We start from the raw sequence: 21,848 nt of genomic DNA on the forward strand, positions 1-21,848 counted from the left end.
TTGAAAGTGTGGGGCTGCTGGTATTTATTCTTGTGACAGCAGAAAGTCTTGTTTTTCAGGATCAGATTGTTGGAGGCAATTCATTTTTATGTTCCAGCTCATCCTTATATTAGCTTTTTCTTTTCAAAAGCAGCTAGCAGATACTTTAAAATAGGTTTAAACTAGTTTTCTAAGCTGTACTTCGATTCTTACCTACATTTTCAATAGGCCAATCAGGATTGGGGTCCTCACATTCTAGGCCCTTAATTTTCTGTTCATTTGCTGCTGTGTGGTTCAACTGACCTTAAAAAATGACTAAAATAAAAATCTGGTTCTTTATTAAACACTTGTCTTTTCTCTGTGCCAAGTACATGGTAGAATCATAGACTTTGAGCTGGAAAGCATCTTTGTCCTATCTTTCTCAGACTCTCAGTAAGAATTTGCCGCCTTTATTTATCTTCTGATGTCCAGTTCCCTTTGCAGACACCCAGTTTGGTTTCTCATAATGACTGGATTCATATTGATTTAGAAATGCAGGCTATCCCTGACAGAAGTCAATAAATGTTTTTAAAGTGTCTTTGTGCCAATTAGTTTGCTATGCTAAGCCACTTTGCCCATGTCTTAACCCTTTGCTTGCCTTAGTAACAGAACTGAAGGTTTATTTCTGTTCTGGAAGTTATTTTAAATCTTGACATTTCCAGTACTTCAGGATTCATCCAAGGTGGGTGCCCCATACTGAAACTCCAAGGTCCCTAATTGTAGGAAAATACTACAAATGGGAAAGACAAAAACTTTTCAGTTTTATAAATCAGGAACTCCCTAGATAAAATATAAACATTAAATATATTTTGAAGAAAAATCTTGACAAGTACTAAGTTCCATTTTCTTGGCTTTCTCTTGTAACAGTTTATATTACGAGTACACAGAATAGTGCAGGAAATGTGTCACCAAGTGCTGTCTGAGGAGTAACAAACACAGAATTCAGGTCTTTGGCACTGAAGGAACAATTTCTAAAATAAGTCTCATAAGCTGACAAGTCTTCTGTTTAACACAAGGCTATCCTAGCATTTGGGACACTCATTTAAACAAACTCACTCCAATAGCACATGGCGCCTACTATTCCATTCATCACATCCTTTGTTCCAGATGCTCATGATGGTTATGTTAATTTCCAATCTAGTAATGCTTTAATTTTACACACAAGATTGACTGAGTTCTTTTGCTGATGCTTTGCAGATTTGTAGATACTCTGTATTCAAGATATCTAGCATTTCTCTTAGCCATTAATTTTGAAATTTAATGATTTTGTAGTTGAATGTAGCTTCATTTTTTTGAAAATGTTTTATTTATACTGATCATTTTTACACTACCTGTCAACCCCCAAATTGAACACAATCGACAAAGAAAAACAATTAAGCAGTAGAGAAACCTCGCTTGACAAAGTGCACAATATACTGTTCTAGTGGTCTTCTACCTCTTTGCTATAAAAAAAGGTGTGTTCTGTTGCAGCTTCACCCAGTTTTTTTGTAAGATGCATATAGGTTTGGCTCTCTTATTATTGACCACATTATCTGTATTTTGGGCAAAAGCTTCTAAGCTCCTCAGGTTTATTAGATAAAAGTTTTATGGGTACCTTTTGTTTTCATGTCAGTCTTCTCTAGATATGCCCTTCCTACCTACCCTTGTATTAAGCCCTTCTCTGGTGACCAAGAAAAACAGTATAGCAGAACCAGCATTTATAATGATTATGTCTAATAGCGTATGTAACATTCCACATCTGTGGTTCCCATATCTCCTTGGACTAAGTTTAGTCATTACAGTTACTACTACTTCCTTTTAGTGCTTCTTTGCATTCTTATTATTGTGCACTAAAAAATGAAAACTGTAGTAACATTTCTTAACACTCACACACAGCTGTTTGAAAGAAACATTTTTTCTTTTCATGCTTTCTGGAAATATATAGTGAAGTCTTAAGAGATTGGTCTGAACTTAATATGAAAAATATATATTTTTAAGCTTTTGTTATTGATAAAAGTAATATTAGATATTGATTGAGATAGGAGCAACTCTAGTAGGCTTTGTTGAAAGACAGTTGTGTGCTACATTTGGTTTGGGGCTTGCTGGTCGTTAATAGAATTGGGCTTCCTAAACTTTTACCTCCTTGGATTGTGATACCATTTTCTATTAGGTTTAGAATCATTGCTCCTTTATGGGGAGCTTGTTTACTTGGGAGTATTTTAATCAGAGGTGTAGGATTATGATATTATGATTTAACAAAATGCTAGTCAGCATTAGGAAGAGAATAGCAGACCTTGCTGGGTGTGCTGGTCTCCTGAGTTTGCCTTTGGACAGTCCCAAAGAGTGGTTACTGGGTGAGGTGAGGACAGATATAAAAGGAGAAATTCCTGAGGTTAAAAAAAAAGTCAAATTAGAGATGTACAAAAAAGGTTTAGGATGTAATCCTGAAATGGAAATTAGAAGTCATAACATCTAACCCCTGTTTTACATGTGATGAAATTGAGGCCTAGAGAGACATGGCATGACCAAAGGTTGTAGGGGTAATATGTAGCAGGGATGAGAACTCTTTGTCCATGGAGTTTTAATTCTGAGTTTCACCTTGCAAAAAGAGTTACTAAGTCCTACTCTTTTGTCCTTCCTCATCTTTTAAAGACAATGTAATATTTTATCTTGGCAGGGCCAGAATATTTACTGTATATACAGAGTACTGTAGGTTAGTCTCTAATATTATGAGCATAAATAAATGTGAAAAGTAAGAACTGTCTCCCTAGTATAGTTATGCAAATCTGTGGTGCAGTAGAGATGTGATATTGGGACCTTAATTCCTTTGATAATTACTGGCCATTACGGAGGAGTAATACTAGAGAAAATAAATTTAAATGATCTCTCTCCTTTCTGCTTGGATATGTCAACAAGGGGAAAAAATGTTCTGCCCTATTCGAAGAAGAGGAAAGGTGAAAAAAGCTGGGATTATTTATTGTAAGACTGATCAGGCATTGCATTTCTCAGACATCTCTTTTACCCAAGCTATTCTATAACCCTGGGCAGAAAATCTGTATTAAAAGTAATTCACACTTCTATAATAATGGTACCATATTTAGACAGCACCTTCTTCCTTCATAGCGAGGGACATAAGTAGTACAAATACTATTATCTTCATTTTACAGATTAGAAAACTGAGATCAGTGTGACTAAGTGACCTATCCACCCACTGTCACATAAATTGGGTTGAAGGAGGATTTTTCAACCTTAGGTCTCCTGACTCAAATCCTCAGCTCTCTGTAATATACCATGTTCCCATGGATATTTAATCCTAAATTTTACAAATTAGATCAGAAAACAATTTAAGAGTAGAGAGGAAACTATTTTAAGTATTTGATCAGAGCTTTCTCCTATTAATCTCTCTAGACTCCAGCCAAGTTTTATAAGCAGTAACTTCTTAAACTCAGTTCATCATGACATAGTGAAAAAAACAGTGGCTTTGAAGTCAGAGGACCTGGGTTCAAATCCAAACCTGTGTCAGCCTTCAACAAATCACTTAACCTCCCTGGGCCTTCAAGCTCTAGTTCCAAATTCTTTGAACCTCTCTAAACCTTATTTTCTTCATCCACAAAATGGGGTCATCTCTGAGGTCCCTTCTGTCTTTAAATCTGAGAACTCAGGTAAGAACAAGACTGGAGGTGAATTGTCTGTATGTTTAGTGGCTCTAGTCAGGTGGGAGAGTAGTGGCTGTCTCCATTTATATCATAGAATGTGAAGAGAACCATTGCAAGCGGTGGAGAAAACAGAACTTCATGTTTCTGGCCTTTGCCTCTGATTCTCCCTTCATACTTCTCACCACCATTGAAGCAAGTTTTTTCAAATGATTTGTTCAAACTATGATGTTTTGCCTTTTCAAAAACCATAGTAGCTAGGTGGCATGGTGGATAGAGCCCCTGAGTTCAGATTTGGTCTCAGACACTTACTAGCTGTGTGACCCTGGTCAAGTCACTTAATCCTGATTGCCTAACAAAGAAAAAACCATGGCCAACATGTTCTCCTCAGCACTCATGGTTACAGGAGTGTGAAAAGACAATTGAAGTTTGAAAATTCATTTTGTTTAGCAAGACTGCTACCCATTGGTTTGGACCAGTTTATGGTTTACCAACCTGGTGATACAAAGGATGTTGGCAAGGATTGGCTTTATTTACAGGACTGGTCTCGTGACCTCTTTCGTTTTGCCTTCTCTGTTCCCTGTGGAGTATATAATTTTCTGCCTCTATTTAACTAGTCTTAAAAGTTTATTCCTCAAGCTTTCTTTCTCTTTATCCTTATCTATATCCCTTTTAGCTTAAGGAATATAAAAGGAGAGGTTTTGGTTTGGATACTGTAGAAGTAAGAGATAAAGAATCAGTTTAAGGGGGGGTATTTGAAAGGATCACTAAAGACTAGATCATTATCAGCACAGGAGATGAAACTAATAAGACATTGCATTGAAATGTTTGTAGAAATCCCACGTCCAGTTCACCTGATGTCAAGAGTATTGTGATTGCTTCTATGTTGGAACTTGAGATAATAAGCCAGACCCAGTTTAACACTGGACATAATTCACATTTTATTGAAAAGTAAAACCATTTTCCTCTGTGGCTGAGTGACCAGAGAATACGTAATGAATAATTCACAAAATTGGAGTGACAATTTCAGATTGCAGGGGTTTCAGTGACTATCTCGTTCAATCTGTTCCCCCAAAGAATAATTCCTACAAGAAACCCAGATAGTAGTAGTCATCCAGCCTCTGCTTGAAGAGCACTAGTGAGATAGCCCACTTCTTGAAGCAGGCCATTCTACTTCTGTCTATCTAAAACTGCCTCCCTGAAATCTCTATCCTCTGCCCTCTAAGGCCCAACAAAACGAGTCTAATACTCCTGAGTAATGATGGCCCTTCAGGTGATGGAGTACAGTCTTCTAGTTAGAGTCTGAGCAGGGTAAAAGCGAGTGGAATTGGCCTCATCTTATCCCTGGAGCTTGGGCCTCTCTCAATTCTGTCCAACTTCATTTTGACTTTTCTGGATGCCATATCACACTGTATTTTGCAACTGTGCTTTCACCAGCTTGTGGTTGTGACCCTCAAATGGAAGACTTTACATTTATCCCTGTTAAGTTTCAACTAAGTAGATTCTATCTATCAAAAATTTTTTTAGATCCTGACTGCTCTTCAGTTTGTTACCTGAAAATTTGGTAAGCATCTTATCTTTGTCTTCATAGAAGTTGTCGATAAAATGCCAGCACAAGGCTGAACACCGATCCTTGGGCATCCACTGGAAACTCCCTCCAAGTTAGTTGAAACTATTAATGACTACTTTTTGAATCCATCTAACTGTCCTGCTGTCTAGCATACTTCTCTTCATTTTTTTTTTCTTCAAGAAGAGCATGAGATACTTAACAATTGTTTTGCTAAAATATATGTGTGTATATATAATGTATATATCTGTGTGTGTGTCTGTGTGTGTGTATTTGCAGGCAATTTGGTGGCTTAGCAAGCAGTCAGGAAGATGAATTCAAATCTGTCCTCAGACACTTACTGTGTGACCTTGGACAAGTAACTTGACCCTCTTTGCCTCAGTTTCTTCATCTGCCGAATGAGCTGGGGAAGAAAATGGCAAACCACTCCAGTATCTTTACCAAGAAAACCCCAAATGGGGTCACAGAGAGTGGGACATGAATGAAAAATGATTGAATAACAACACCAACAGTGTATATTTGCAGCATTCCCTTAATATAATAGTTTAGTAACTGTCAGAAAAGGAAGTTAGGTTCACCTGGCATGACCATCCTTGCTGAAGCCATGTTTGCTTTTTGTGATCCCTTCTTCCTTTTTCTAGATGTTCACAGACTGCCTTTTAACTCTAGAATTTTGCAAGAAATTGAACTCAAGCTCACTGACGGAGGTGCTGGCTCCTTTTTGTCTCTTCCTCCCCTTTTTAAATTAGGACATTTGCCCTTTTCCAGTTCACTGAGACTTTTCCTGTTCTGTAATCATTCAGATCTCATGACAGTGGCTCAGCAATCCTATCTGAGTTTTCAGTACTCTGTTTTCCAACAACTACTCTGCTTGGCTTCTACTTCACAGATCACCACAACCCTCCTTGTGACCACCTCCCCTCCTTTTTTCAGCTTCCTTTTGTGTGTATCTTTCTCCATTACATTGTAAGCTCTTTGCCAGCAGAAAATGTCTTGTTTTCTTTTTTGTATCTCCAGTGCTTAGCATAGTGCCTGGTGAATAATAAGTGTTTAATAAATATTTATCAAATCGAGTTGAATCAAGGGTCAGGTGTTCTCTTCCTGTCTCTAAGATGCTTGACTAATCACAACTCTTGAATGAGATGAGGATTGCCAGCTCTGTTCCTTCCGATGAGATGGAGGGTCTTCGAATGTCTCATGCAACCTACTGATGTCATCCCAGCCACACTTTGCAGTGGTACTGAACCATCTTTGATGATCTTCTTTTCCCCAATACAGTTTTTAAAACCCCTTTTGTGTTTCTTATCTTTCCTCCTTTGCCACATTTCATTCCTGATAGTATTCTTAGAGTACTATGCTATGCCTCTTTGTATTCATCTTTTGCTTTCCCTATCTTTGGTGTTCATCTTTTAAAAATCTTAAGATAATTGATAGTTCTCTATAATTTCCCTTTGGTTTCTTCAGATAATTCCCATTTTTCATCTCTCTCAGAATTGTTTCCCCTTGAGTCTTCAGAATTTCATGTCAATAGTTCCTGGCCCTCCTGGGCTAACTTCCCCCATAGAATTTTGTTTCGTGGTATTAAACTTGTCTTTTTCTTGAATCTTTTTGAATATACTTTCCCTCGGTCTAGGATATGCCCAGCTTCCTGCTCCCCTATTGCATATTCTGAAGTAGTACTAGCTTTTTCCTGAAGTTCCCATTGTTTTCACTTCAATAATCAGTTTTTCTGTGTTAATTGAGAGTTAGATCCCGAATAAAATCTTCCTATGTTTTCATTACCTTTTGAAAAATGAAATTATCATTAAAGTGAATTGAGTAATTATTAGCTATTCTGCTTTCAGCATGGCAAGAACTCCAGCAGGCGTTTATGGTGCTTCCTGTGCCAGGCTCGTGGTTTGTTTCCTAAGCTCCTCATCTCTTTCCTCTTTTTGCCTAGGTAGTCAGGATGCTCCAGTAACATCTTTTGAGACATTTCTCCTTTGGTCTTCACTCAAGTGCACTCTCCCATGTTAGAATTCTTTTCAAACTCAACTTAACATCACTTCCACAAACCCTTCCCTGGTCACATCAGCTGCTTATGCTCTCCTGTCTCTACAAGAATTTTTACCTTATGTTTTTTTTAATGTATTCCCCCTGGTAGATTTTAAGATTTTTGAATGCAGAGACTGTTTCAGTTTTATCTTTGTTTTCCCAGCACTTAACACAGTACATCCTTCATAAATGCTTATTGGTTAATAGGTTCCCTTTCCTAGTTCTTGAATTTCCTCATGTGAATAGAACATCTTAACAATGACATTCTACTGCCTCGATCCCTGATACCTGTGGTGGATAAAGTAATCTCAATCAGAGTCACATTCCAGTTCCAGTTCATGGCAGAGGGACATGAGTCATTCTGCCAAGCCCTTGAGGGTGGGGATGGGGGAGTGTTAGACATACCAGCATGTTTTGAGACCTTTAGTCCACCCTGCTTGTTAACTAAACTTTGTGCATAGACATTTCAGGCTATAGATTTTATTACTGGAGCCTTTCTTGGAAAAAAATTTTTTTTTTTTTTAAGTTTTACTGATGCTCTTTGTCTTTTTTTTTTTTTAAATAACAGTCTGAATACTGTCTTCTGTGAACCTCTTCTGGGTATTTCAACTTGTATTTTGTTTCCTACCCACAAATTGCTCTCTATGGAGAGTATCGAGCTTGGTGCCTATATGTGGGGCAGTCTTGCCTCTTTTTCAGTTTAACTGTGGCCACCTGGTTAGCCACAGAGGAAACTTTGTAAAGGAATCTTCTGAAATCTTGACGACAGCTCTTTCATTTTCACATCTTTCCTTTTGGGTTCTTTCATGAGTTTCTGTAAAGAAAGGAGTATGAAAGGACTGTTGGCATTGGTAGAATTTGCTGCAGCTTTGTAAACATCTAACATTTCACAGTTCACAATATTTACATTTTGATTCACCGCTGTTGTTACTAATAAAATTAAATCAGCCACTGTAATCCTACCTAAAATGCAAAAAATTAAAGGAGGTATTGTTGCTCCTATTACTGATACTCAGGATTGTCATCTCAAATCAGACCAAAGCCATAACTGGCCAGTCAGTGACCATGGACTAGCCTTGATGTGTCTTATTCAAAGTATCAGGTGTCCAGTTATACTCATTTGTATCTTGGAAAGATTCATTTTTTTTCTCTCTTGAAACTCAATACATTAGTCTTCCCAAGACAGGAGCAAATCACAAGATCGTAGATTTAGATGCCAAGTCCAACTTCCTCATTCAGGATGACACAGCTTGTGAGTAAGGCAAAATTTGTACTTAGGTCTTCCTAACTCCAGGTCCACACTCTTATCTATCGTACCATTTAACTGCCTTTAAACAAAACTTCCTAACCAAGGCAGTGTCCAACCAAAAAATGAGGTTTCATGTGTTGTGTAATTTCAGCTTCTGATTTCATTTAACTATCCCTGCTTCTCAAAATACAAAGGTATTAGGGAAGGACTGTCTCAGAATTAACCTGCTCATTTATAACTTTTCTTTTCAGTACCATAACTAGGGCAGAATGACCAGGGCTATGCTACAGTCACTAAAATTTAGAAAAGAGTAAGCTTTCATTCCCAACCTTCATTTCTCCTCCTTCACAGTTTTCTGGTTTCCATATAACTATCCCCTGAATCCACAGTATTGCCTCTTTTGGGATTCTCATCTTTACCCCTGTTACACTTCTAGGTTCTGGAATTGAGAGAGATGACCACACCTGTCAGTTTCCTTTTCCCTCTTTTAAGGGTTTGGAGGAGTCAGGGATTGTTGAAACTGTAGGAGTACAGATTGGACTTTCTAGGTGCAGGGGTGGGAAGCCTGCAGCCCTGAGGATACTTGTGGCCCTCTAGGTTGTCAAGCGCAGCCCTTTGAATCCAAACTTTACAGAACAAATCTCCTTAATAAAAGAATTTATTCTCTAAAATTTGGACTCAGTCAAAAAGCTATTCCCAAGGACCTAGAAAGCTACATGTGGCCTCGAGGCAGGCTGCAGATACCTCACCTCTGTAGGACATAATCTGCCCCTCTCCGAGTTCAGCCACTCTTGATTGTGAGTGGCTATACATGTTGGAGGTGGAATCACAGGGTCTTCTTCCATTCCAGGTGAGTCTAGCACTGCCTTATTTCCCTTCCCAAGTAGCATCTTCCCCAGCAATAAATCCTTTCCTTGCCACCCCTAACCTGTCCCAGATTCTAGAATTCCCAACATGGCTCTATTTCTAGGTTAAATGATCCAGGCTTTAAAAATCCTTTTGCAGTACAAGCTTCTACAATACAGATTTCTTATCTCTTCACTGCTTTTATTATTTTAACTGTTAAATTTATGAAAATTAATTTCAAAAATATATTTAAGAGTAAGTATATTAAGGTTGTCTATTTCTACAAACTATATCAGCAACGGCAGTGTTCTTGTAGCTTAATGTCTGTGGATAACTTTCTGATGAAGAAGGTCATGTGAGGCTTTCTTCATTATCTTTAGGAGCATTTAAGAATTAAGGTATCCGTTGTTATGTAAAAAGTCTCACAATGAGACAACTACATGGAGAACTTTGCTCAAGCCCCTGAGAAAAAGCCAGTCTGATCATCCGGCCTAACCCTGAAAGAGCACTGGACTTTCAGGGAAATCAGGGAAACCTGAATTTGAGCCTTTCAGTTTTTGCTAGCTGTGTAGCTCTGGGTAAATCATTTAACTGCTATGCTTCAGTTTCTTAATCTGTAAAATGAGGATGATATCTGTAGTATTTTCTCCACAGGTGTTTCAGCAGACCTTAATGGAAAATATAAGTCACAGCTATTATTGCTCTTACTAGCTCCAAGTCAGGAGGATGTCTGAAGATATAAGCAGATGGGGGAGAAGTTGCATTTGTTTGTATTTCTTTTAGACCAGACTTGATGACCATGATTTGGTATGGGACCACCTTAGACTCGGCCCTGAGTAGAACCATATTTATGACTTGGCCCCAAAGCAATGCAATCCTCTTGAGGTGTTCTTCAGAGGAGAATAGATTTAGCCAGGACCCAGGCCATGGCTTCATCATAGGCTTATGTAGGAACAGATTGACTTTTAGAACTGATGAAGTAAGAATTCTGTTTGCCCATGATATTTTAGGGTTTTCCTGTTTATTGGATTGTACATGTAGAGGACCTGAGGTACAGGGTTCGTTACTTCCTAATGTTCCAGCAATTTTTCTGTCTTGGTGTGTTATTTTCAAAAAGTGAGAACCCAAACTGAATATCTAATTGTCTTTCTTTACCTATTTTCATCCTGTATTCAAAGCATTTCCCGCACCTTTAATATCGCTATTTTCCCAATGACCTCTCTTGCTCCTTCTCTTGTAACCAAAGAAAGCAGTAAGCAGAAGGCATATTGACATTGTCTGACCAAGTATATGGATCATTCTGTACCCATAGTTCATCACCTTTCTATTGAGAGGACGGAAATACATTTCATCATAAGTCTTCATGAATTAAGATTGGTTATTTATTACATGAATCTGAACTCTGTATTCTTGGGGAAATTTTTTTAATTATAAATTGGAAAAATCATCAACAAACACAAATATTTTCATGTAAAAAAGTCCAGAAAAGAGCCTTATATATGAGACTACAAATCTGTTCCATATACTTGTTTGAAAACACATATGTTCAATTTACCGGGATGGTACAACATTCCCCATCTTGTCTTTGTCCTGAACTTTCTTCTTTATTAGTGCTTTAGAAAGCTATCCTGAATTGAGACTGTGTTCCCTAATGCTTTCTTTAAAGTTTCTTTTTCCTGAATTTAAACGTAAAAAAGAAACATTTCCATATACGAAGACTTTGTATCAGTTCATGTAAGTCTTTCCAAATTTTTCTGAAATCATCCTACTTGTAATTTCTTACAGCACCATAATATTCCACAATCATATACCACAATTTGTTTAGCCATTCCTCATTCGATGGGCATCCCCTCAATTTCCAATTCATAGCCACCTCAAAAACCACATCTATAAATATTGTTATACAAATACGTCCTTCCCCTCATCCCCCTTTTTTTTTTATATATATCTTTGGGATATAGACCTAGCAGTGGTATATTGAATCAAATGGTATGCAAAGTTTGATTGCCCTTTAGGCATAGTTCCAAATTGATCTCCAGAGTGGTTGGTTGGATCAGTTCATGATTCCACAAACAGTGCAGATTTCCCACGTTCCCTCCAACATCCATCATTTTCCTTTTTTGTCATATTAGTCAGTTTGACAGATGTTAAGTGATGCCTCAATGTTGTTTTATTTTGCATTTCTGTAATCAGTAGTGATTTAGAGCATTTTTCATAGGATTATAGACAGCTTTGATTTCTTTGTCTGCAAACTGGCTGTTTATATCCTTTGATCATTTCTCAATTGGGGAATGATTTGAATTTTTAGAAATTTAGTTGAGTTCTTTATGTATTTGAGAAATGAGGCCTTTATCAGAAATACTTGTTGCAAAAATTTTTTTCCGTTTTCTGCTTTTCTTATAATTTTGGTTGCATTGATTTTCTTTGTGCAAAAACTTTCATTTTATGTAATCAAAATTATTTTATAGTTGGTATTGCTGTCTATATTTTCTTTGGTCCTAAATTTTTCCCTTCTCCATAGATCTGACAGATAAACCATTCCATTTATCTCCTAATTTGCTTATGGTATCACCTTTTTGTAAATCATGTTCTCATTTTGACCTTACCGTGGTATACAGTGTGAGATGTTGGTCATTACCTAGTTTTTGCCATACTGTTTTCCACTTTTCCCAGAAGTTTTTGTTAAATAATGAGTTTTTGTTCCAAAAGTTTGGATCTTTGGCTTTATCATATACTAGATTACTGTGGTCATTTACTACTGGTCTTATGTACCTAATCTGTTCCACTGATCCACCACTCTATTTCTTAACCAGTACCAGATTGTTTTAATAATTACCACTTTATAATATAATTTGAGACCTGTACAACTAGACCACCTTCCTTCTCATTTTCTTTAATTTCCTTGATATCCTTGACCTTTTGTTCTTCCAGATGAATTTTGTTGTTGTTTTTTCTATATCTACAAAATAGTTTTTGATAATTTAATTGGTATCGCACTGAATAAGTAGATTATTGTCATTTTTATTATATTGGCTTGGCCTGCCCACTATCTCTCTCTTTTGAGACATTGTAGGATAAATAACAGAGGTTCCCAAACTTATTTGGCCTACCACCTGCTTTTCAAAAAAATAAAAAATAAAAAATTAGCACTCCCTGGAAATCTACCTCCTTTAACCCTTTAATGCTTTTTTGGAAATTTGCACCATTTCTATCCATTAGTGCCCCTGTGGATCGTTCCTGTACCCTCCCAAAGGCTGGTATTGCCAACTTTGGGAACATATTTATGCAGATCATTGCATTGATCAGAGTTCTTAAGTCTTTTCTGTGTCATATTTTTAGGCCAGTAGTGACAAACTCAAATAGAAATAGTGCCACTCAACTAAAAATAAGGATGCTTGAGGCCACAGAGTGACTTTAAAAACTACTAATTAACATTATTTGTGTTTCATTGTAGGGGCAGCTAGAATAGAGTGGTGAATAGAGCACTGGGACTGAAACCAGTAGGACCTGAGTTCAAATCTGGCCTCAGACAAGTGTCTGAGCAGTATGATCCTGGACAAGACACTTAACCTTGTTTGGCTCAGTTTCCACATCTGTAAAATGAGCTAGAGAAAGAAGTAATGGCAAACCACTCCAGTATCTTTGCCAAAAAAAACCAAACAAACCCAAAAAGGGTCTTGAAGAGTCAGACACAACTGACAAAAATGAAAAAAAAGAACAGCAGCAGCTTAGATTTTAGTAGCTTAAATTTAGTATTTTATTTTCCCCTAGTTAACATTTAAAAACAATTTTTAACATTCACCTTTGCATTCCAAATTTTCTCCCTCCTTCCTCATCGCACCTTCATTGAGAAGGCAAACTATTTGATATAGAGACTTGGGTCATTATATTGCTGAGGATCATTCACTGCTGATCAGCTTAGAATGTTTCTGTTACTTTGTACCCAGTACATTCACTTTGCATCAGCCTATTCAAGTCTTTCCAGGTTCTTCCTAGAGCATCTTGCTCATCATTTCTTATAGTAAAATAGTATTACATCATAATCACACACCACAACTTGTTCAGCCATTCCCCAGTTTATGGGCATTCCCTCAACTTCTAGCCCCTAGAAAAGAGCTGCTATAAATATTTTTGTATGTATAGGTAGGTCCATTTTTCCTTTCGTTTTTTATCTCTTTTGGGATATGGGCCTAGTAGTGGTATTGCTAGGTCAATGGGTATTCATGGTTTTAAGCCCTTTGGGCATTGTTCCAAATTGTTCTACAGAATCCATTGAATCAGTTCACAATTCCACCAATAGTGCATTAAAATCTCATTTTTCCCGTGTTCCCTCCAACATTTGTCATTTACCTTTTCTGACCTGTTCTGTCCTAATTCGCCATTAGAAAGAGGTAGTACTTCAGTTGTTTTAATTGTATTTCTGTAATCAATAGCGAGTTAGGAATAGCAGTCCTGAGGTCTTCCCCTCCCAGCTTTATTTTTTTTGTTTTGTTTTTAATTAAAGGGGGCCAACCATTAACTCACTGCATAGAGGAAGGCCTATTCCCTAAATGGGAATTAAGCTGAGGCATTACCTCAACTTAAGTGAATACCTGAAAAGGCCTTAGCCTAAAAGGGCTAGTGTCTCCCATTGCATCCTGAACCATCTCCTGCAATCCTGATGAATATCTGGTCGCTAGATCCAAATGGCTCAGGAGGAGAAAGTGAGGCTGGTGACCTGCACAGCCCTCCCAAATCAAAGTCAAGTGCAGGTCATTTCATCATTTCCCTGATTGTGTCATGGTCTTCTTCGAAAATGAAGGACAAAAACAACAACAAGTCTATAGATAGCTTTGATTACTTTATCTGAAAACTGATCATATCTTTTGATCATTTATCAATTGGAGAATGGCTCTTATTTTAATAATTTAACTCAGTCTCTATATGTTTGAGAAATGAAGCCTTTATCAGAGAAACTTGGTTCAAATTTTTTTCCAGTTACTTTTGCTAACTGTATTTCCCTCCATCCTGTTCTCTACTCTTGTTTTTTCTGTTCTCTGTCTCCTTTCACCCTGACCATGCCCTCCTGTAATATGCCCTTCCTTCTATCACCCACCCCCTTTCTCTTATCCCCTCTTCCTTTTACTTTTCTATAGGGTAAGTAAGATAGAATTCTATAAGCAATTGAGTATATATGTTTAACTCCCCCTCACCTCCCCCCTTTCCCTCCACTGTAAAAGCTTTTTCTTGCCTCTTTTATGTAAGATAATTTGCCCCATTCTACCTCTCTTTCTCCCAGTACATTCTTCTCTTTCAATCCTTAATTTTATTTCTTAGATGTCATCCCTTCATATTCAATTCACACCTGTTCCCTCTGTCTATATATTCCTTCTAACTACCTTAATAATGAGAAAGGTCTTAGGAGTTATAAATATCATCTTCCCATGTAGGAGAGGCCTGTGTTGGACTGTGCTCCACTCTTGCCCCAGGTGTGACAGACCTTTCCTGCTAACCTTATAAGTTGGCTTTGAAATCTTTGGACTGAGAAGTCTGGAAACTGCTGCTGTGATTCAGTGACCCTGAGGCCTGCTCTGGGTTTGCTGGGGCTGGGTCTGTCCAGCGCAGGACTGTGCTCCTCTCTCACCCTTTCCTGCTGACCTTCCACGTTGTCTTGGAATTTGTTTCAGTGGCTGCTCTTGAATTTGTTTAGAGCCATTTTTAAAAGCGCATAGAGGGGTTTGGGGGAGAGCTCAGGCAAGTCCCTGCCTTTACCGTCTCACTTAGATTTCTTCCTTTGGAAATTGTTCATATTCTTTGAGTAGTTAATAGGGAGTGCTCTTCATCTTACAAGTTTGAATGAATTCCTTGTATGTCTTGGATGTATGACCTTTTTCAGATAAACTTTCTGCGATGATTTTTTTCTAGTTGCCTGGTTCCCTTCCAATTGCAAATACTTAAGCTTTATACCATCAGAATTGTCCATTTTATCTTCTGGGATCCTCATCACTTATTTAGTCCATTCTTCCTCTGTCCATAGTTGCATAATTTCTTCTTTGTTCCTGTAATTTCCTTATGATGTCACCTTTTACGTGGAAGTCACTTATCTATTTAGAGTTTATCTTAAGTAAGTGGTGTGAGATGTTGGCCTACACCTAATTTCTATCAAGCCTACTTTCCAGTTTTCCCAGCAGTTTTTGTCAACTAATGAATTTTTACTCCATTAAGTAGTCTTTGGGTTTATCTAAAACTTTGCTACTGTTCTCATTTGCTTCTGTATATTGTGTACCTAAATCTTTTTCACTGATCAGCATCTTCAATTTTTAAACCAATATGAAATCATTTAAAATATGTAATGTATTTGAGATCTGGTATTGATAGGCCCTCTTCCCACTTTTTTCATTATTACCCTTGAGATTCTTGAACTTTTGTTCCTCTATAAAAATTTCATTATTATTTTTTCTAAGTCTATAAAATAATCCTTTTGCAGTTTGGATGCTGAATAAGCAAAATAATTTAAGTGGTATTGTCATTTTTATTGTATTGTGGCTTGACGTACACATGAACATTCACATTTCTCCAATTAAATAGGTCTGTCTTCATTTTTGCAGAATGTTTTATGTTTGAATCTATACATAATTCGTAGGTGAATCTTGGTAAATACACTTCCAAATATTTTATAGCTTCTGATGTTATTTTGAGTGGAATTTGTTTTTGTCTCTTCCTGTTTTTCTTTCCGTTATGTAGGAATACTGATGATTTATGTGAATTTGTTTTATATCTTGAAATTTGCTGAGTTTAATATTTCAATTAATTTTTGGTTGATTGTTTACAGTTTTCTGAAGTAAATCATTTTATCTGTAAAAAGCAGTAACTTTGTTTCCTTTTTACCTGTGTTTATCCTTTCAGTTTCTTTCTTGTCTTACTGCTACAGCTAGCATTTTTAGACCTTACTTAAAAAGGCCAAGGTCTCCCACTGCATCTCTCCAGTCATTTTGATCTTTATCTTGCCACTGGACCCAGATAGAAGAGTAAGGAGTTTTGCAAACTCCATCTCACTGAAATCCAGTTGATTTGCAAGTCATGACATTATCTTCCAGATGCCTAGGTCCTCTTTGAGAAGCAAGGACAAACAACCTGGAGAAGGAAGGACAAACCACCACAATAGTAATGATAATAGGTATCCTTGCTTTTATATCTGATTTCATTCGAAAGACCTCTGATCTTTCTCCACTGCATATAATATTTGCTGTTGGTTTTACATAGTATTTACTATATTAGGGGAAAGTCCATTTATTGATATGCTTTTTAATGTTTTGAACAGAAAAAAATGTTAAATTTTTTCCAGAAAGCCTTTTTAGCATCTATTGATTTAATCATGTAGTTTTTATTATATATATTATTAAAAATTATTTATTTATAGCTTCTTTATGTTGAACAAGTATTACATTCCTGGTATAAATCCAAACTGAATATAAGCTTTAACCTTTTTAATGTGTTGTAGCCTATTTGCTAATGATTTATTTTAAAATTTTACATCCATTTCATTAGGGATATTTGTCCGTAGTTTTCTCTCTCTGCTTTGTCTCTCCCTGGTTTAAGTATAAAGACCATATTTATATCATGGAAAGAAATTGGAAGGGATGCTTTGTCTGTTATTGTGATTGGTTTATATGATAGTAGAATTAATTGTTGTGTGAATGCCTTTTAATAGAATTCACTTGTAAATTCTTCTGGTCCTGGAGTATTTTTTTCCAAAACCATTGGGAGATTGTTTATGAATTATTCAGTTTCTTTTTTTTTTTTGTTTTGATAATTCGGTTGTTTAAATAACCTAGTCACATCAACAAACATTTATTAGTAATGGCCATATCACTTTTTATATGCCAACCTTTGTGTTAAGCGTTGGAGATACAAAGAAAGGCAGATAAGTGCTTATTTTCAAGGAATTCATAGTTTAATGAGGGAAATAAAATGCAAGTTACTATGTATAAAAAAAGCTATATGTGTATGAGTATGTATATATAGAAGTGTGTATATATACCTACATATATTCATACACACATATGCACACTTTGTAAATTGGAGGTCATCTCAAGAGGGAAGGCACTACCTTTAAGGTGGATTAGGAAAGGCTTCTTGTGAAAGGTGGAATTTTAGCTGAGACTTGAAGGAAGCCAGTGAAGTCAGGTAGTGGAGAGGAGGAAAGGAAAGTATGCCAGGCATGGAGGACAGCCAGAGAAAATGCACAGTCTCATACAAGGAACAGTAAAGAGGCCGTGTCATTGAAGGCATAAAGTATAAGAAGACTGGAAATTTAGGGAATAGAAATAGTCTATCTCTTTTTCTTTCTTAAGGTTGTATATTCTATATTTTTGTTCATCTGTTTCCTCTAAATTAATCAGTTTTGTTCCATTCCTCTCCTCTTACTCTTTTCTTAACTCTGTAGTCTGGCTTCTGGTTCTGACCTCAGCATTCAACTGAAACTACTCTCTCTAAAGTTACCAATGATCTCTTAATTGCCAATGACCTTTTCTCAGTTCTCATCTTTCTTGACCTTTCTGCAACCTTTGACACTGTCAATCTCTTTGATACTGGCTTTTGTGACACTTCTCCCTCCTTATTCTTCTCCCACCTGTCTGACTGCTCCTTTCAGTCTTCTCCACTGGATCTTCTTCCAGGTCATGGTTCTGTCCAAGGTTTTGTTCTGTTTTCTTTTCTTCTCACCTCTCTTCCCCTCCTTTCACCTTTCTCTATGCTATTTCTGTTGATGATCTTATTAGCTCCCATGGATTCAGTTATTATCTCTATGCAGGTAATTCCCAGTTCTGCTTATCAAGCCCTAACTTCTCTCCTGACATCCATTCTCACATCTCCAACTGCCATCTTGAAGTGGATGTTGTGAAGCTTCTCCAGCTCACTATATCCAATACTAAACTTGTTATCATTCTCCCAAAACCCTTCTCTCTGTATTACGTTTCAGTTACTGTGAAGGGCACTACCATTTGCTTGGTCATCCAGGCTTATAACCTAGATGTCATTCTCAACTCCTCACTCTTTCACCCAGAATATCTAATGTCTTGCCAAATCTTGTAGATCTTACTTTTCCAATATCTCTCATGATGCAAATGCTTATTACCTCACACCTCAGCTTTGCAATAGCCTTCTGATCACTCTCTGCTCAGTCAAGCCCCATTTTACACTCAGCTGTCAGATTGATCTTCCTGAACAGATCTGACCATGTCATCCCCTCATCCCCATTCACTATCCTCAAAGGGCTCCTTATTGCCTTGAGAATCAAAAATAAAATCTTCTGGTGTTTAAAGTCCTTCATACCCTGGCCTCCTTTTACCTCTCCAGTTTTCTTACAGTGACATTAGCCTCCTTTTTTCCACTTGTGTGTAAGACATTTCCATTTCCCCAACTCTGCATTTTCATTGCCTGTATCTTGTTTGTACATAATTGTTTACATGTTGTGTTCTCCATTGAACAGTGAGCTCCGTCTAGATAGGTTTTTGCCTTTCTTTATGTCTCTAGCATCTAACACAGTGTTTATTTCCTCCTTAGTTTTGTTTTCATTTTGAATACAATTTGCTTTTCTTCTCTTTTAATCAAACTAGCTACTGCTTATCCATTTTTTTCCCAAAAAAAGTCAGCTCCTAATTTAATCAATTGCATCTCTGCTTTCTCTTCTGTAATTTTCAGAATGAGGGAGGATTGAGTTATTCAATTTTTTTTTAGTTTCATGCAGTATTAATTTGTTCATTCTTTTGTTGATACAAGCATTTAAAGATATAAATCCTCTCCCCTCCTCTATCTGCTTTTGCTACTTCTATCAGTTTTGATATTTTGTCTCTGTTGAAATTTTCAATTTTCACAATTTGTTCCTTGACCTACCTACCAATTCTTCAGAATTATGTTAATCTCCAACTGCCTTTTTTCTTCAAAAGCCCTTTGTTAAATATAATTTATTTTGCATTTTGATCAGTAAATGTTTTTAGTATTTCTGCTTTTTAAAACATTTTTAGTGAGGTCTATATGCCCCAATACCTGTGCAATTTTTAAGTATCCTGTACGACTGAGAAGCATTCCTATTCCTATTCAGTAATCAGTAGTTCTTGTCATCTCTAACTTCAGGTCCTTAATTTCCTTCTTAGTTATGTGTTTATCTGATGCATACACAAAGTATTAATATTGATTTTTATCTGTTGTTCCTTGCCCACAGAAACTGGCTGCATGTGAATATAAATCCCCGATAAGCCTCTAGAGTTTGCGGTGACCTGTAATCGTGTTTGACCTTTTTTTTATACAGTCCATATGAAAATGTTCTCTTTAGTTTTTCTTCCACGAGCAAATACTCTTCATTTTATGTGCCTCTATGTGATAGAGATTTCTTATCCTTTCTTCCTAAGGAAAATCCCCAGTTCCTCTCATTTTTGTCTTCTCCTTAAATTATCAAAATAGTAAAACCACCCACCAACTGTCTGTCATATTTACCTTTCTCTGGGACTCTTAGAAATACTGGTGTTCTGAGAAGACATTTGTCTCTTACCTCCCATGTAAACAGTTCCATAATACCTTCCAATTAAAATAGATATCTGTACCTCTGTATTTCTCTTTGCTCCTCTGTTTACATTTCAGAATGTCTACTCAGTTCTGGCTTTTTATGAGGAGTTCTTGGAAATCTTTTATTTCATTAGTTTCATTTTCTTCCTCATAGGATTTTTCTTAGTTTTGCTGGGTAACTTATTCTTGATTTGTAATCTTTCATTGTCTGTCTTTTGGGATGTTAAATTCTCTTCTGCTTAACACGGCCCCCCCCCCCCCCCCCCCCCCCCCCCAGTTAGACTCAGGGTTGTTCCTCCACATTTAGGGGCACCTATAGCCCACTGTCTCTTTCTGTCTGGGTAAGTTCTGTCTATGGCTTGTTTGTACAGTTATTTTCATGTTGTCTCCCCCATGAGACTCTGAGGTTCTCAAAAGCAAGGGCTGTCTTAGTGCCTGGCACATAATGGGCACTTAAAAAATGTTCATTGACTGACTTGACTGAAAGTTCAAGGACTCATGGGAACTGGGAAATAATCATCTGCTTAGCCCAAAACCTAAAGCTATAAAGTTGCTCTGAAAATTACTGTTGAGGATATCTCTAAACCAGCTCCCTTCATTTTATAGATGAGGAAACTGAGGCTCAGAAAGGGCAGAAGGGGAGGCTCACCACTGTTATACAGTTTTCACTTGTTTGGGAAAGAACATCATAGTCACTCCACCCCCTCTTCCCTTAAGAAAATTCCACTTTGATTTTGCAGTACAGGAGAGTATCTATTCAAGTGGACGCCTGAACAGTCTTTCCTCTTTAAAAAGCTTTTAATCTATTACAGGATTTAGTCCCCTCTCCTGTGGTGACTTGTTTTCCTTTGAGCTCTTATGTAAAATCTTATCAAATTGCAGCCCTAAAGCCCTTTTAGAACTGGAGCTAGCTGCCTTGTGCCCGGAATACTTGGAAGAACTGTTGATTAAATAAGAAAAATATTATGACTCAGAGTGATTAGAGGACACCCTCCCCCAGCCTTTTATCTTATCATTCCCAGGTTTTTTTCTTCTTTTGTGAAGGCTGCTAGGTGCAAGGCACTTGACTGTAGGATCTGGACCAGTCTGAGATTTGATTTTACTTTTGACTTTCTCAGGAAGAACCTCTGTGTGGTTTGTCATTTCCTTTCCTTCAGATCACCCTCAAGAGTCCTGAGCTTGTAGCCTGAGAACCCTTGACTGCTGGAGATGTTTTCATTTGGGGATTTAGCACTATATGCTTACAATGTTTGTTATGTTTCAGTGGAGGTTTTTCTTGTAGTTGGAGATTCCTGTTTTGGGAGAATGAGGTGCTTAAAAATATAATTCCCCATTCCCACCCGTTTTCCTCTCCCTCGCCTCTCTAATACTCCATCACCTCTGCCACCCCCCCACCTCCGATTGAAAGGGAAAGGCAAAGGCAACTCAGGCTCATATTTGAAGGTGTATCACATAACCTTCAGATGTGGGAGCATAGGCACAGGCCTCTCCTAGGCCCTCTTCTGTGCTGGGCTTGCAGGTTTCTGAATCGGACAGGCAGGCACCAGAGAGGCCTTTGAGAATATAATGCATTCCTTCTCCTTTCGCTGAACAGGCACTGAGGGTTTTGCTTTTCTGGCTCTGCCCTCTCCCAAGGGAGAAGCGCTATAGCAATATAAGTAACTTGGAGGTTTTTATTTCAATACTCTTTTGGAGAGAAGAATTAGAAACTAGAGAACTAAACAGGAAGCTTGGGTGCCTTTCTAATACTTCATCACCTCCAGAAAGGATTTCTGGCCTTTGCCCTCCAGGATTAGGAGGGCCTTCTTCCCGACATGACATTTGGGATATGCTAGGACTTGCTCAGTTCAGAGCATCATCTAACAATCCAGGGGACAGTTTCTCACCACTCAGGGATGTGTAGTGTGATCATTTGTGAAGTCTTCCTGGAAGAGGAGAGTTTCCAACCTTCCCCTCATGT

At 37.4% G+C, this 21,848-nt stretch overlaps 1 protein-coding gene across 3 annotated transcripts in view; it reads left to right on the plus strand.

The window, feature by feature from the left end:
• The window catches only part of CYSTM1 (cysteine rich transmembrane module containing 1), a 106,054-nt gene that overhangs the window by 53,241 nt on the left and 30,965 nt on the right, over positions 1-21,848 (plus strand). The gene's annotated exons all lie outside the window — the stretch shown is intronic.

The sequence above is a fragment of the Notamacropus eugenii genome, chromosome 1 (assembly GCF_028372415.1).
Source record: "Notamacropus eugenii isolate mMacEug1 chromosome 1, mMacEug1.pri_v2, whole genome shotgun sequence".
Taxonomy (NCBI): domain Eukaryota; kingdom Metazoa; phylum Chordata; class Mammalia; order Diprotodontia; family Macropodidae; genus Notamacropus; species Notamacropus eugenii.